The following is a 15,352-nucleotide window of genomic DNA, read 5'->3' as shown; positions in this document are numbered from 1 at the left end:
CCAGAATTTTAAATATTTTGCTCCCACTGAACGCCATGAGAAATGACAAGGATGGAGAGGAACAAATAGGAAAGCTGTGCAATAGCTATATGTGTATTTGTTCAGAACCGTGTATTATGTAAACCACACTGGTACAATCAGCTGTGTCTGTGTAAAAATCTGCATGTACAGCAACTTATCCTTCATAAAGTTTTTATCTGAGAATCATCTGCTATTCCTCTCCAGAAAAAGTTGCAAAAAAGAAATGAGCATTCACTCTGAATCTAACTTAACTCAGTGCTGACCTACATGGCCTTTACCTTGTTAGCAGTGCAGGCTGAAATGCTAGCAGTCACTGGATTAGTCATTACTGGACCTGAGACAAGGTGCTGTTTTTAGCATTTTAAGGTTAAAAAAGGATACTCATGTTAAGAGCAGCGACTCAACGTTGTCTAATCCACTGAAGCCCTACAGCACGTAGTGTTGAACCGAGCACAGTCATTGCCATCTCTTCCTTTGAGTACAATGTGTTTCTCTTACTCTGTTCTCAGCGCACGCTAAACAAGGTATTAAAAATTAATTTCCCCTTTTATTCTTAGTCTGTCAGAGTGTTCAGTTAGTCTCAGGTGGTGTACAGGAAATGATCTGACAGGCTCTGTTCACGTTACATTTAGAAATAATTTGTCTTGAAAAGGTCAAAGCGCACTTAGTGATTTTGAAACACTTCCACATTGTAGTGAAAATTTATGTTGCATTAACATTGCTTATTAGGAAACACCACAAGGCAGCCGAGCCACAAAGGTTTCCTCATCTATTCGAACCTGCTGCTGTTGTTGTTTTTGCTCCTGTCCAGCCATGAAAGCCTAGCCCACTCTGTCTGCCTGGTGCTGTGGCATTGTCCCGCTTTCCCCCGCTCTGTCTGTCTGTCTCTCTTTCACATACTCTCTGTCTCTCTCTCTCTCTTTCTTTCTTTCTTTCTCCTGCTTGTGCTCTCTCCTTCTGAACGATGACACTGAGAGACAGCTGTAACGTGAGACGCCTCTCGATCCTGGCAGGGGCTTCGAGAAGCCGAGGCAGAAGGGAGGGAGAGGCCTTTATCTGAGACTGGGGGCGCTGACCTCCCTCATTCCCCTTCTCTTTTTCCACCTCCTTTCTCTGTCTCTTTCTGTCTCTGCATTTGGTCACATATCCTATCCTCCCCCCACCAACAGAAGCCAAGACTGCACTCTCAAAAAGAAAAGTGTCATGTGAAAACGCTGTTTCGCCCCTCACAGCAGTAACCTGATGAATGAAATAGGAAATAGTGCGTGTTGTTTCGGTTTACACTGTTCAGAGCCGCTTGTTGCTTTGAAGTTCTCAGCAGATGTAACCTGTGTTTATGAAATATACTGAGTGATATTAGATTGACATGTTGGTATAAGGACATTGTGTGTGTGGATTAGGGCTGCAAGATATATTGTTTCAGCACTGACATTGCAACGCGCACACGTGTAATGTCAAATAAGGCAAATGAACTCAAACACGTCACACTACAACTTGTTACCCTTCTTGATTCAAAAGGAAAACTCACACGGTTCTCATTTTCCACCATTAGTCAACAAGAAAAGTCTGCTTGATATTACATAATTTAGTCAGAGTCAAGATTTCTTGCATATATGGAGTTTGATCAGTTTATCAAGCAACCAAAACCAGGAGCTTTTAATCGCCTAACGCAACCTGAAGATGAGTGCTGACTCTTTTGGTGGTTTGATAAACTGATCAAATGAGGAATCTTCGAATCACCCGCCTGTAAACATGCACGAGTCACAGCTGTTGTCGCCTGGATGCTCGAAGCAGGCGTTCAGTTATGCGAAGGTGTGTATTTTCATTTTGAATGCGTGTTTTCACATTTTTTAGCCGCACTTTGTCCTGGTTAAAAGTTAAAAAGTGTCACAGGGGTGGTCCGTGTCTTTGCAATATCCAGATCTATCTGTGCTAGCATCTTGCTGGCATGTAGATTCATCTATTAGTTGTTTGAGTTTGAGAGTTTTACTATCCTCAGCTGCATCGGTAACCCTGTTTATCTTCCTCCACACAGATTAAGAATACATTTGAACATCGATCCATGTAAATAACACAACTGCGACACACAAGTCAATTTGTAAAGTTTATTAAGAAATGTGTTGCTTTTTCCAAATAGCTCTCCACCTGTTCTCTCTCCACATATCCATATCATATTGTCAGTCATATACGTGAATCTGAATGTGGAGGAGTCCAAGCTGATTTCTGGAGGGGTGGCAGAGGGCTGAGCTATGTGTGATAGAAGAAGGAGAGGGGGTTTGTTTTGTGAGAAGAAGATTTTTACCGAATGTCTATCTTTTTATCAAGTACCCAAATGATGAAAACTTATTAATTTCTGTAAAATCTATACTTGAATATACATGTAAACGTGTATCTGGTGAAATTTCCTCTATTTTTTTCATATGGCAGTATGTATCACAGAAGAAAAGATATTGCATTGTCAGTTTTTTTCCAATATCATGCAGCCCTAGTTTGGATGTAGATGGAAACATCCACACATCTCCTGGACTCTAGGCTATGGCTGCTAAATCCTCTGTGAGAGCTCCCGTGTGTAATCCAAACATTTAGAGCTAATTTAAGCATGCAGGCAGGAGCAGCATCCTTTAGGAAACAACAGCTCTCTTGCTCTCTCTCTCTCTCTATCCTCCACTGTGTATATGTGTGTGTGTGTGTGTGTGTGTGTGTGTGTGTGTGTGTACTACGTATGTGTTTGTGAGTGTATGTCTCGTTGTCGCTGGAGGGAAATGAAAGCACTCAATCACTCACCTGTCAGAGTACTTCAAATTCTGTCCGTAACACACAACCACACACGCGCACACACACATGCACACACATGGACACATATGTGCATACGCTCTTACCCCTGAGGGTTTGACAGGACTGGCCCTTTATTGACTCCCTTGATCAAGGAGACAGCAGATCCATTTAATAGAAGCTGCACACACACACACAGGCATTGAAATCAAAGTGGATTCACATCTGCTCTCCACACAGTTCCACTGTAGGCTTTTTTCTGTTCATACAACAAAGCTAGTAGTCATTTAAAACTGTGGCTACATTGGGGTGTTGAATTAAATTTTGAAAGCCTATACTAATAGCCGTCAAAATGTTTTTTCATTGCGGGTGTTTGGCCGGCAGTTTGCTTGTCACAGTTTGCTGTGTAATTACAACTAAACACCTCTGATTTTCTCTTTCACCATTTCTTGTGTTATTGTCTCGAAGGTAATCGTGTCATGATACAAACCCAGCCTCGGTGGTAGGCATGTTCTGCTGGCCTTGGCCCCCCGTGCTCCCCAGTTGGCCATGTTTTGTGCTGAGTGTTTTGGAAGGCCAGTTAGCCAAGAGGGTACTGGGAGGAGATGTGACAGCTGTGTTGGTCATGGCTACTCTGACCTTCACACGTCATCTTGATGGATCATCAAGGCTGTAACGATACACTGAACCTGTTGTGTAGGCCTGCGCTAGCCTGATTATCTGCTGGTGATGATCTGGTCACATACTGTACTGATATCATCACTCTAAATGCGACTGCGGTCCGTCACCAACCAGGCCAGGTTGACTACATATCTGAATGAGATTTGTCTTGAAAAGAAAAGCAAGAAAAAGGAAGTGGATTGGCTAATGCAGCGATGGGCTCTCTGCCATTAAGAGAGGAGTTATCATGGCAGTTGGCAACAAAAAAAAACACGCGTATGTACATACACACACAATTGAGCCTGGTATTTCATATATTACCTACCTCTCGCAAATGGATTGCACTAATGTTCTGAGCTTTTCGCCAGTCTCAAAGTGCTTTACTTTCTGTGTGGTGTAACCCGTTCCCTTGAGATGGCACTTGCTCCATCAAGTCAAGGAAGAAACCATTTAGTGGAATGACAAACACACACACACACGCACGTGGACACACACACACACACACACACACACACACACACACACACACACACACACACACACACACATACACCGGGAGGCTGGGAGGATTTGAATTGCACTTAGACAAAACGTTTCTCACACAAGTTCTTTATTCCTCCACCGGCTCCCTACTTTGCCCTGAACGTACACTTACTCACATACAAAGGTACTTGCATACAGATTCCATTTTGTCAGCTTTCAGCCCCAGATCATGTAACGATAAAAGATGCTGCCCTGCAGTTAAACACTGCCAGTAAATCACAAGGCAAAGAAAGCTGGGAGAAGCACTTATTTTTAAGCAGCATGAGAGACCACACTGGGGGGGGAGGGTTGAGACAGATAGGGAAAGACAGAGAGAGAGAGAGAGAGAGAGAGAGAGAGGGGAAGAGAGAGCTTCTTTGTGCACTGTGTACTGGCATTGTGTGTGATGAAGAGATGAATCACTGCTATTTAGGGATTGGTTTCCTGCAACTGATTGTGTGACGACTCGGTGGCGGACAGACTGTCAAGACTTGCCTGTTTTGTTCTGGGGGCTTCAGGAAAATGTCTGCGGCCAAGTCTCACTAGCTCACTCCCACAGGGCCCGGTGTGCCAGAGATCAACAGAGACAACAAAGACAAACACCTCGCCAGTGTCGCTCTTCTAACAAGGCATCAAATATTTAAAAGAAAGGGATTTTAGGCCTCAATCTCAATATGTGTATTTTTCGGAGTACACTTGTTTCCCATGTTTGAAATCCAGCAGAGTTATTTGTAAAGAAGGCTCACATGCAACATGACTTGACCTTTCTTTCTTTCTTTCTTTCTTTCTTTCTTTCTTTCTTTCTCATTTTCTTTGTCTCTACTTTCTTTGTCTGTCTTTCTGTGGCTGGAACAAAAGTCAAACCCTTGTGTTTAACCCCGTGCAGACGCCTGAAAAACACTGTATGAATCCCTTAGTATCAACATGTGTGTGGCTGAGGCGGGCGGGGGGTAGATTAAGGAAACCAAATGAGATGATTCAGATAGATGTCATAACAGTCAGTTTGTCCACGTGTATTACCACTGAATACAGTTTGAAAAATGACTAATAAAGGTAAAATGAATAGAAACACAGGACATGGCTGTAGGTTTTAATTGCATGTATCGAACAGTAAACCACATAATAAGCAGGTGGGGCTGAAGGTAAATTCAGTTTACAATGAAAATGTAGCCACAAATGCAGTTAGAAAAAAACAAACTGTGTGCACATAAAAAAACAATTAAGACCCAGGTATTTTTCAAAGTCTTTGTAAGAGTCACAGTTCTCACTCCAGCTCCAGTGTGGGATTGGTATGTAGAAAGGTGTGGAGGTTGTCTGTATCCAGAGCTGTATGTGTGTAGAGTTCAATCCTGTCGCACTTGAAGTAGGTGTGGAATAAATGACTGTTCCTAAGTTCACAGCCTTCTAACAGCAGGCAACAGGTCCTGTAACTCGAGGGCTTGGCTCGCCATCCAGTACTGGAACAGGGTTTCTCTGAAATTGTCTCTGAAATCTCCTCTGATGACTCTGAGATCCCCTCTGAAGTCTCGAGCCATCTTAAAAGATGACCTATGAATAAGGCTGAGATAAAATAACCTTTATGCTAATTTTACGAGCATTGCTGATCATAAGATAAAGCTTATGAAATCAACTTAACGCTCCAATTCACAAACTTCTGTTGTACAATAACCAAAGTACACTTCAATTTCACAATCACATTTTCATTCATAACCAACCAAAATAATTAGTTGAGAGAGTGAATACTTTTAGTAAAAACTCAATTACAGTTAAGGTGCATAATAGAAAATACAAATAACCACTTAAAATGTAGTCACTGATGCACCTTTAAAATATTCCTAAGTATTTATTTCTTCAACTGTAGAAATACCAGTCCCAGCTGTGGAATTTAGCAATTGATGCAATTAGTGCCTCAAAACAAAATAAAGAACAAGTCTCTTTAATACACCAACATGGCAGAACATGTTTTTCAGCAGCATTTCTTAACCCATTTCAGATCCAGTTTTTAAGTTGCTAACATAGCATAATCAAATGGGATTTTACATGGCACTAATTAATGTTGCAGATAGAAGACTTTCAGGGTTGCTGCATGCTTTCTGAAATCAAATTTAATGCTTTTTAAGACCTACCAACAGAAAAAATGGAACACCCTTTCCACAGCAAAACTAATGCACACTAGAAATCAACGTGACTATTAATAGGTACATTTTTCTGAACATTTTTGCATCTCATTATAACAATCATATGTAAATCTCATAATATAATCAAATTAATGCTTTACATTAGATAAAACTCTTTTTGGTTTTAAAACAACTTTAAAACCTAAATTTTGATTTCAGTTTATTGTAACTGTTAATTTTGACACGAATAAAACAGTAAGGCTGTGCTGGTCATTCTCACACTCACGAAGCAGGTTATTCTTAAATCTCTCCATTAACACACATACATGTTACAGTATATCTTTAAAAAAAATGTACTAGTCTGTTAAATCTATAAACAAACGCTGGGGTAAGGAGGGTTACTTAAATGTATTTTGATTACTAATTGGGGCAGGAGAAAAGAAATACCAATAAGTTGGCAATAAGTCTATTCTGTAAGACAACAGCCTGTAATGTAACTTTAGAAAAGAAAATGGGGAAAACAAGACTTTTAACATGTTTTAGCATGTTTTAGCATGTTTTTCATTAAGTAAATTCAGGCAGTAGCTTATAGACCAATGAAAGTGCCCAACACATGATGTGCATTTACAGAGAACATTCTCAGGGATCAGTGCTGTATGGAGCTAGCACGCATGCATACTGTATGCCGCAGTGGGGTAAGACCCCCTTCTGGGTATTCGTGCCCACTCTAGAGAGCTTTGTCCTCCACAGCTCTTCTCAGGGGAATGGCAGTGGCAGACATAAAGTATGTTCAGCAGCATCATGGACTTCACAGTGTCCTTTTATTTGGTTCTATCTGCATGATACATCTGAGCTTTCTCTAACTCGTTCAGTGTTGAATGTGCTTGGCGACCAGTGTCACACTGTCAGCTTTGGGCACGTTAGGCATCTGAGTGGAGAGCCATTTTGTGCGCTACAAACTGTCATATACTCAACTCCCCTTTTAACTTTGTACGAGTGTCTAGGGCTGCCACAGTACTCTTAAATTCACTGTATGTAAAGTGTCTATGTGTACCCGCTATGTGCACCATGTGGTATCATCCTCTACTCACACCATTGTGAATAAGACTTATTTTACCCTCTTGTTCCTGAGCTTGTTATGTTTCAGACTTTTACAGTGCATTGTGATGTATTCTGTTACTCTCCAAGCCTGCATATTGGCTGTCACAGCTTCACACTAAACACATTGTTATTGTAGCAATTATCAGAAATAATAGAGGACTTTGTGTTTTCTCTGAACCTCCCTGGCTAACTGTCTTATCTGACCATCATCTGTGCTGATTTGTGTACTTATTTAATCCTGTTACCTTCATCAGAGCATGTGGTCTGTGGAGAACCAATCAAAAAACTAGCAGAAAAATAAAAGAAAGAACTGGGCTGGATTGAGTCCAAATCACATTTAAATTAGTTAATCCTGTGGGGAGATATCTCTCATGCAACAAGGCATCACCTAAAAAATGAAGACCTAACATAATTAAAAATAAGACCTTTGACGACATTTTATGACGTAAAGTGTAAATTAAGACTTTTAGATCGCTATCGTTTTCAGCACAAGTCAGTTCAGCTGAACATAGCAAAACTTAGCATCACAGCTAAAAGACATTTTCCCTTAGCGAATGCTAGAAGTTGACTGGACTCAACAGTGCAATGAACTGGCACATTAGCATGAGAAATGGCGTCAGGCCCAAGGGCGTTGGAACAACAAGAGTGTCCAACGGGTCTTTTGTCCCCCCACTTTACCCTCCTCCAACATTCTTTTTAAGTCGTGAATCAGTGTGTCCTCGTAAATACTGCAACACTTTCGATAAAGAGATGGTTCAGTTATTCTTGTCCACTCAAAGACATTTGTAAAATAAAGTAGTCAGCTGGTGCGCTGAAATGACTGTTTTAATTGGATGCTTCTGTCCATATGTGAAACCAATTCGACACACGCAGACATACAGCCAGTCAACACGTTCACGTGAATTAGTTCATTTGTGATATCGCAATGAAATAATAGCTCCAAAGCATTTCTTTTTTGAGTAAAGGTAAACAAGGTTTATTTAGGCTGTTGTAGGCTATTAATGAGATTTTCAAAACACCATGGCATGTTGGCAATTTGGGAAGGTGAAGCAGATTTATTGTTAAATTTGGATTTGGGGCATGCTTACAACATGAGGACAATGTTAATATTCCTATTGTGTGCTTGCTGTTATTCAGCCACAGAGGTGTTAGTGCTCTGTAAACTCATAGTTTTTGGTAATTGAACAAAAAAGCTTGTATTTAATCCCACAAGCAGTAGTTAGCTGCTTGTTTGGAAGTATACCACCACCCTGCAAGCCATAGCTAAAGTTTAGTGAGAATCTCTGATCTATCTACTGCTACACACACACACATTTTGGCCCCTGTGCCTCTGAAATGAATACAGTTGGGAGGTGGGCTGTTTGTTCAACTAAAGTGAAAGTAAACTTGATTTTATGACTACTTGCCAAGCTTATTGACAAAAACATTTTCTTCCTCTGTTAAACTATCAGAAACATATACATGTGTAAAGTTTGATAAGAGTGTATTTATTTCAAGTGAAATTGTATGAATATTAACACAGAGATTTATTTTTATTGCTGGTTTAATGACTCTGGGATACACAAGCATGCCTTGAGTGTAAATGCAGGTAATTATAACTTTGCAGATAGTTCCTGTTTTTCTGTTTGTTTTTAACCTTGCAAGTTAATTAAATGGAAATTACTAGGTAATTATGGCTATTATAAGAATGACATTTGGATTGTGACGCAAAAAGTAGTGAATTCAATAACATAACTGAAGGCTTTAATTTGTTCTATCACTGTTGTAAGCTATTACAAATAGCTTTGTGTTACTTTTTGAAGCATGAATACATATTCTCCCAAATTAATTATGTGAACCATCATTATTAAAACATTACACAAGGTCATTATTAATGTTTAATCCAATTATCTGATGGTTAACATCTTTTTGACTATTTTTGATTGTTTCATTTGAAGATCTGGATTGATTAGTGATCAATTAGTCCACTCACTGACAATAATGGTAACTATTGTAATAATCTATTTATCGTAAGTAATTTTCAAGCCAAAATACAATTATTCCCACATACCAGCTTCTTCTCTGTGAGTATGTTGTGTCTTTATGTCTTCTATGATAGTAACATGAATATCATAATTATTTTGTTGGTTGGACAGAATAAGAAACTGGAATATTTCACTTTGGTCTCACACTGGGCATTTTAACTACTTTTTTCATACAGTAATTATTCATAAGGACATTGCAGTTGAACAAGGCTACAGGTGACTAGTCTGAGGAAAAATGTGTGTATTGTCATATTTTACCCATCTGCTATTGATGTAAAACTGGTAAGATCTTAGAGTAAAATGAGGTTAATAGACTAACAGCCTGATTCTCAGTCAGGCAAATGATGGCAGACAGCACTGGCTTTCTTATCCAGTGTAATTCACCTGCCTCATGGCTGGCAAATCATTTTCTATGCTGAAGCCCTATGAGCAGAGATCCTTTAATCATCAACTAATAGGCCTTTATGAAAAAGCTGAAGATGAATTCAGCCTACCTGGCTCTCTGTTATCATTATCACTGCGATCAGTTATCAAAGTATTTGTGTGCGTTTGTGCATGTGTGCGTGTGTGTTTGTCTGTCTGTCTGTGTAAGAGTGCGGATAATGAAGGGAACCATTTGCCGTTCCATCAGTGTGGTTATTATCAACACCCTCAGTCTAGGTGATTTTTTGTGCAGGGATAAATTGAACTGTAATGACAGATTTGCGTTACATCATGTGCCACAGACATGACTGGAGGGTTTCCAGAGAGGCAAAATCTCTCAGGTTCATGACCTGCAATCTTTTCTTATTTTACCATGTCTGTTATTCAAACAAGTGGCATGTACAAGAGTTACTAAAACACTGCTTCAGTCTGCTCAAACATTTTTAAAAAAACAACAGTTTTTCACCTCATTTGGTAACTAAAAGACAAAATATATAATTGTAATAGCTGACCAGATTTGTGCTTTATGAAGCGTCCACTAGAGTTGATTCTGTTGCTTTTGACCAGATGGATGTGTTTACTGTCAACAAAACCTTGTTAGATAGCTAACTACACGTGTTACCACACTGTGTGCTGGTGTGTCTGGAAATATATAAGAGTCTGCTTCCCACTCCTTGTGTGCATGTTTATTTATTTATTTATGTTTATTTGGAGACATGATTTTTTTCTAATACCATCTAACCACACATGAGTTGTGGACATAGTAGCTGAAAATACTTTTCTATCAGTCAGTCATCATCTACACTGAAGAGACATTATAGAGAAGAATAAATGAATAGGTAAATAGGTTCAAATATAGATAAAAGAAGAAATAAAAGTTGTAAAAAGTTGCTTGCTGTTGTATGATATACAGTGAGGGCGACTGTTATGGAGAGTTTCTTAGATTAGGCTCAGGCTGTAAGAGCACAGGAGGGCCTTAGAGACAATGCATGAGAGATGGGCGTGAGAACGCTGCTAAGACTCGGTTCTCTGCAAGAACTGTCTTGTGTTTGGGGGAAAATATCCTCGCACTCAAAGCTCCAGTGTCTAGATCCATTTCTAACAAACAGGTTTTGCAAGAAAGGGCTGAGGGAGAAGAGAGAGAGTTTTTGTGTGTGTAAATATCTTTCTGTGTGTGTGTGTGTGTGTGTAGCTGCAGCTGTGTTTCAAACGTCACAGTGTTTTTTTGTTTGATGTGTGTGTCTACCACAAATACTAAGCTGTGTAACTGTAACTTTGATATGCTGGTAGTTTTAGGGGCGTAACGCCCCCTCTGGCACTCAACAGGGAAGCTTTCAGCAGTATCACTGGACTTCATTAAGAAAACTCTCCATTTTATTATCATATGAACCAAAACATGCTTGGAAACACGTTTTATTACTGTCACTCAGAATGTATTTTTACTCCGAGCCAAACTGATCTTTTGTTTTGTTTCTGCTTTTTCTATCCAGGTGTTACAGCAGTTATGTCAAAGAGCTGAAGACATCTCTAACAGTGAGTACACAATATACTTAACCTCTTAAAAAGCGTTTACTTCTACTCTTTTCTTTCACTCTGAAATATGTTTGCCTGTGACAAAATAGTTGGCACGTGACTTTCTAAAATATATATTGTCACACACTTCTGCTTTTTACTGTTCTTTTTTTTTTCTTCTATTTTTTTATGGCATGCCAGAACCAACTTGCAGACTCCTCCAGTTTCAGGCCTAATTTGATTTTCATTCATTCAGTGAAAGAGGATGTTTTTTTTTCCTCCACCAATTAAATTTAACAAGAGCCCCTTGAAAAGCAGTTGTTATGATTACATTACAAATTCGGGGTTCATTCAGTGAATCAAGCAATTAATTAGATTTCTCCCATTCTAATCAGAATATTTGTCTGAAACGTACGCGCCTAATAAACATCCTTTCGAGTTTGCTATCTGTTCGGAGCTGACGCCGAATGTAAATGGTTGTTAACTGTGCCCCACAGTGCTTCTAGGGTAGGGATCTTGGATTGTGTGTAGTTGTTTACGTGCACTGTTATGTGCAGCTTTTAATCTCCTTCTCTGTCCGTCTCTTTCTTTCTCTCTCTCTCTCTCTGTTTTTTTTTCTCTCTTTTCTCACCGTCTCTGTGTGAGAGCTATCTGTACTCAGGGGCGCGGCTGCATCCTCAAGGCTTCACTTTACACACACACCAAGGTGGCAGTTTGTTGTTCCACACACAGACAATGACTTGCACTTTTCTCTCCTGCCTGACTTGATGGCCTTGTACTTGTGAGTGTGTCACCAGATCAAATGGGATCTTTTATTAGGTGTTTTTTTCCTTTTCTTTTGAATGTGGAGTGCAGGGAAATACTTGTTTCGCCTGTGACTGCCTCTTTAGCCTTGTATGTTACCGGACCTGATTCTATCAGGTCTATCCCTCACTGCTTCATCTCTGGCTGTGAATGATACATTATGTTCCCCTGCTGGTTGGTGCAAGCTGGTTGTATCATTTGTGATAAGTATTGATGAGTTCTCTCTTGGGGAATCAATTTCTAGGGGGGGGGGGGGTGTTGCCTTGTAAGCTCAACCCCCACCGCTGGCTGTTCCTCCTTACTGGTGTCTAGGCTGCCTGACTCTTCCTGCAGCCCGTAGAGAACAAGCACAGAGGAGCACAGGGAAAGATGGAGCTCATCCAAACAGCTATGGTGTAATTAGCTGACATTTGTTGCTTGGAAGACAAGAGAAGGAAAAAGGAAAGAGCTGCTCAACTCAAACACCCAAAGGAATATGCAAATGTTGACAGTGAGAGAAAATGAAAGAAAAGAGAGAGAAATGTGTCTAATGGCACAGAGATATAATTATATTACATGCACGTATGCATGCGTGTGTGTGTGTGTGTGTGTGTGAGAGTGTGAGTGTAATTGTGTGTGTTATGAACCCATTGAACTTTATGTGAATATTTTTGTCAGTGTTTTGCCACTAGAAAGCATGAGCCATTGGTCTTCAGAAAGGACTAATAAATATATTATGATGGGAATGATTAACCAGCACACACTCTGGTACCTTTGTCTGCTGTTTATTTCTTAGAGCATGTCTTAAAGTATTCAGCTACAATTACATCACATTACCCACATGAAGCGGCCGGGCTCTGAGTCTCTGGTTCCAGGAAGGTTGTGCGTGTGCGTGTGTGTGTAGCCATATGTGTTTGTGAGAATGCATTTAGAGGGGAGAGTGCTGTATTGCATGTGGACTATCTGTACTTAAGCCAAGGTGCTGTGTGAAGGAGCAGCAATGCTTACGCAGCCCCATCTGCTTGATCCAAGCTTGAAATGCAATGCCTTTTAATGACAAAATACAGAGTGGCTGGGAGGTGTGCAGAAAAGGGAGGAGTGTGTGTGTGTGTGTGTGTGTGTGTGTGTGTGTGTGTGTGTGTGTGTGTGTGTGTGTGTGTGTGTGTGTGTGTGTGCGTGTGTGTGCGTGTGTGTGCGTGTGTGTGTGTGTGTGTGTGTGTGTCTGTGAGTGACTGACTGACTGAGTGAGTGAGGTTTTGTGTGTGTGTGTGTTGTGTGAGTGTGAAATAGAGAGGAATAAAGGGAGAGGGAGAAGGAGAGAGAAAAACATCTCGAAGGTCAGGAGCAGCGGGCGGCCGTAGGGGAGAGACACGTGAGACAGAGATAGTCTTGCGTCAGCCCCACAGCAGTCCGCTCTTTATGCTTGTGTGTGTTTGTGTGTGTGTGTGTGTGTGTGTCCTGTCCTGTGGGGCCAGCATTTCCATCCGCATCCCACCGTGTGTTACAACGGAGCAGCATGCCAGTGTTTCTATTGTGAGGATAGATAGATAGATAGATGGATAGATGGATAGATAGATAGATAGATAGATAGATAGATAGATAGATAGATAGATAGATAGATAGATAGATAGATAGATCTAACATGTTTCACATTACGCACAAATTACTTGGAGGCAGTCAGTCATTGAGAGACATAATTTTTTACATGGCTCTTGTGACGGTGGAAGGGGAAATTACACCTTATAGCCTGAGGGGAAGAATTTGTGTGTCTCGCTGCCTGTCACAAAACCTGAATAGGGTTTCATCAATCCTAGCAACCACTATCATTTTTCAGCTCTTATTCATGAGCCCTCTTTATTTCTCACAGAGTCTTTTTCCCAGTGCCCTTTAAACTGGTTCCCTGTTAGATTGGGGAAGTGTTAGAGATAACGCCTAAACATTTAGTACTTTGTACTTGCCTCGGAGCTAAGATTGTTAAAAAGCTGCTGCAAGATTGTCCTCGGGATAGGGAGCAGCGCAGATTCAACAGACGCACTCCAGCATTCGTTTGGGCTTACCCATCCATGTCTTTCCCTCTCTCTCTCTCTCTGTCTTTCTCTCTCTCTCTCTTTTCTCTCTCTCTCACTCACTCCCACACACACACACACACACATACACACACACTCAAGACTACACTGACCGTTCCCCTTCTGCCTCCCTTCGCCTGCATGGTCTCAACAGGGTTCAGTTCTCTCGCCAGACTTTTGATTCACCCCCATTGCCAAACAGCCTCTGCTCTCCTTGTCCCCAACACAGAGCGAGGCTGCTCTTTTACAGACCCTTGTGCCATGAATCACTGCTCACACCCAGGGAGCCTCAGTCCACTCGGGGGCTGCCTGCCCGGACACTAATGTGCGTGGTCATGAGGGGGCCATTTTAAATGGAGGGCCAGACAAAACAGGAGCTAAGAACCCAAGCATAAGCTTTCCCAGTGAGGGCAACGGCGGGAGGGCTGTGTGTGTATGTGTGTGTGTGCGTGTGTGTTTGTTGTAGTAGAGGAGAGATGTTGGACACACAATGCTGAGTTTTGGGTGTCATAATGTAACACAATTGCATGCCAGTAATTCATGAAACATTAGGAGTGGACTTTTAAACCCATACATCACAAACCTTTTAGCCTCACACAAACGGGATTGCAATTTGAGCTCCTTGAACGGAGCCCTAATGCCTGTTTCTCTATTCACTTTGAAAACAAGAGGTGATCAGGCCACTTCCACTTACCTACCAACCTGCTTATCACATAGCACTCAAATCTAGTAAAATATATTTTTTAGATATATATTATATATATACATTTTTTTTTTAAAACAAATAGAAAATAGCTGATGACTTGATACGTGTAATTTTTTCATCTGGCATAAAATCAAGTTCAGTGGAGTTGACACAGCATAAGTTTGTCATAATGTATGCGTCACAAGGTGTATATTGGGTTTAAAGGTTAAAACCTGCTTGTATGTTGTACAGGCTGTTTTTACTGCTGTGTCCCATTTTGCTTTAACATCAATTATTTAAAGCCTAACCAAATGTATTTGCTGTACTTGTTATGTCTGTGCATGTAAGTGTAGCAGTGTTGCAAGGTTACCTTTTTTTGGAGATAATTAAGCAGACCACACAACACACACACACACATTTTTCTTTCTCTTTGGCACACATACGCACACACGCACACACCCCTCTCACCCGACGCCAGCTGTTGCCCTATGAGAGCCTACAGGTTTATTGGGTCTATCTGCTTTGTTTATAGCCAAACTACAACTCTTCAACTGTCTTTATTCCTCAGTCTGGCTTAACCGTGCCCCTTGTCTCTCGACATCCTCCACAGCTTCCTGCCCCTTAACCCCCCTCTCCAAATCTTCTTTCCTCCTACTGTGCTTCAAA

General features: G+C 40.8%; 1 protein-coding gene across 5 annotated transcripts in view; it reads left to right on the top strand.

Moving 5' to 3' along the window:
* Positions 1-15,352, top strand: part of LOC128362530 (bromodomain adjacent to zinc finger domain protein 2B-like) — a 74,114-nt gene that overhangs the window by 6,607 nt on the left and 52,155 nt on the right. For all 5 annotated transcript variants that reach the window (XM_053323324.1, XM_053323340.1, XM_053323316.1 and 2 more), the window contains exon 2: positions 11,131-11,173. The gene's annotated coding sequence lies outside the window, so the exon portion shown is untranslated. The remainder of the gene's footprint in view (positions 1-11,130; positions 11,174-15,352) is intronic.

This window comes from Scomber japonicus, chromosome 1 (assembly GCF_027409825.1).
Source record: "Scomber japonicus isolate fScoJap1 chromosome 1, fScoJap1.pri, whole genome shotgun sequence".
Classification (NCBI taxonomy): Eukaryota; Metazoa; Chordata; class Actinopteri; order Scombriformes; family Scombridae; genus Scomber; species Scomber japonicus.
Note: the sequence above shows the minus strand (reverse complement) of the source record. Positions and strands in the feature narration are given on the sequence as shown.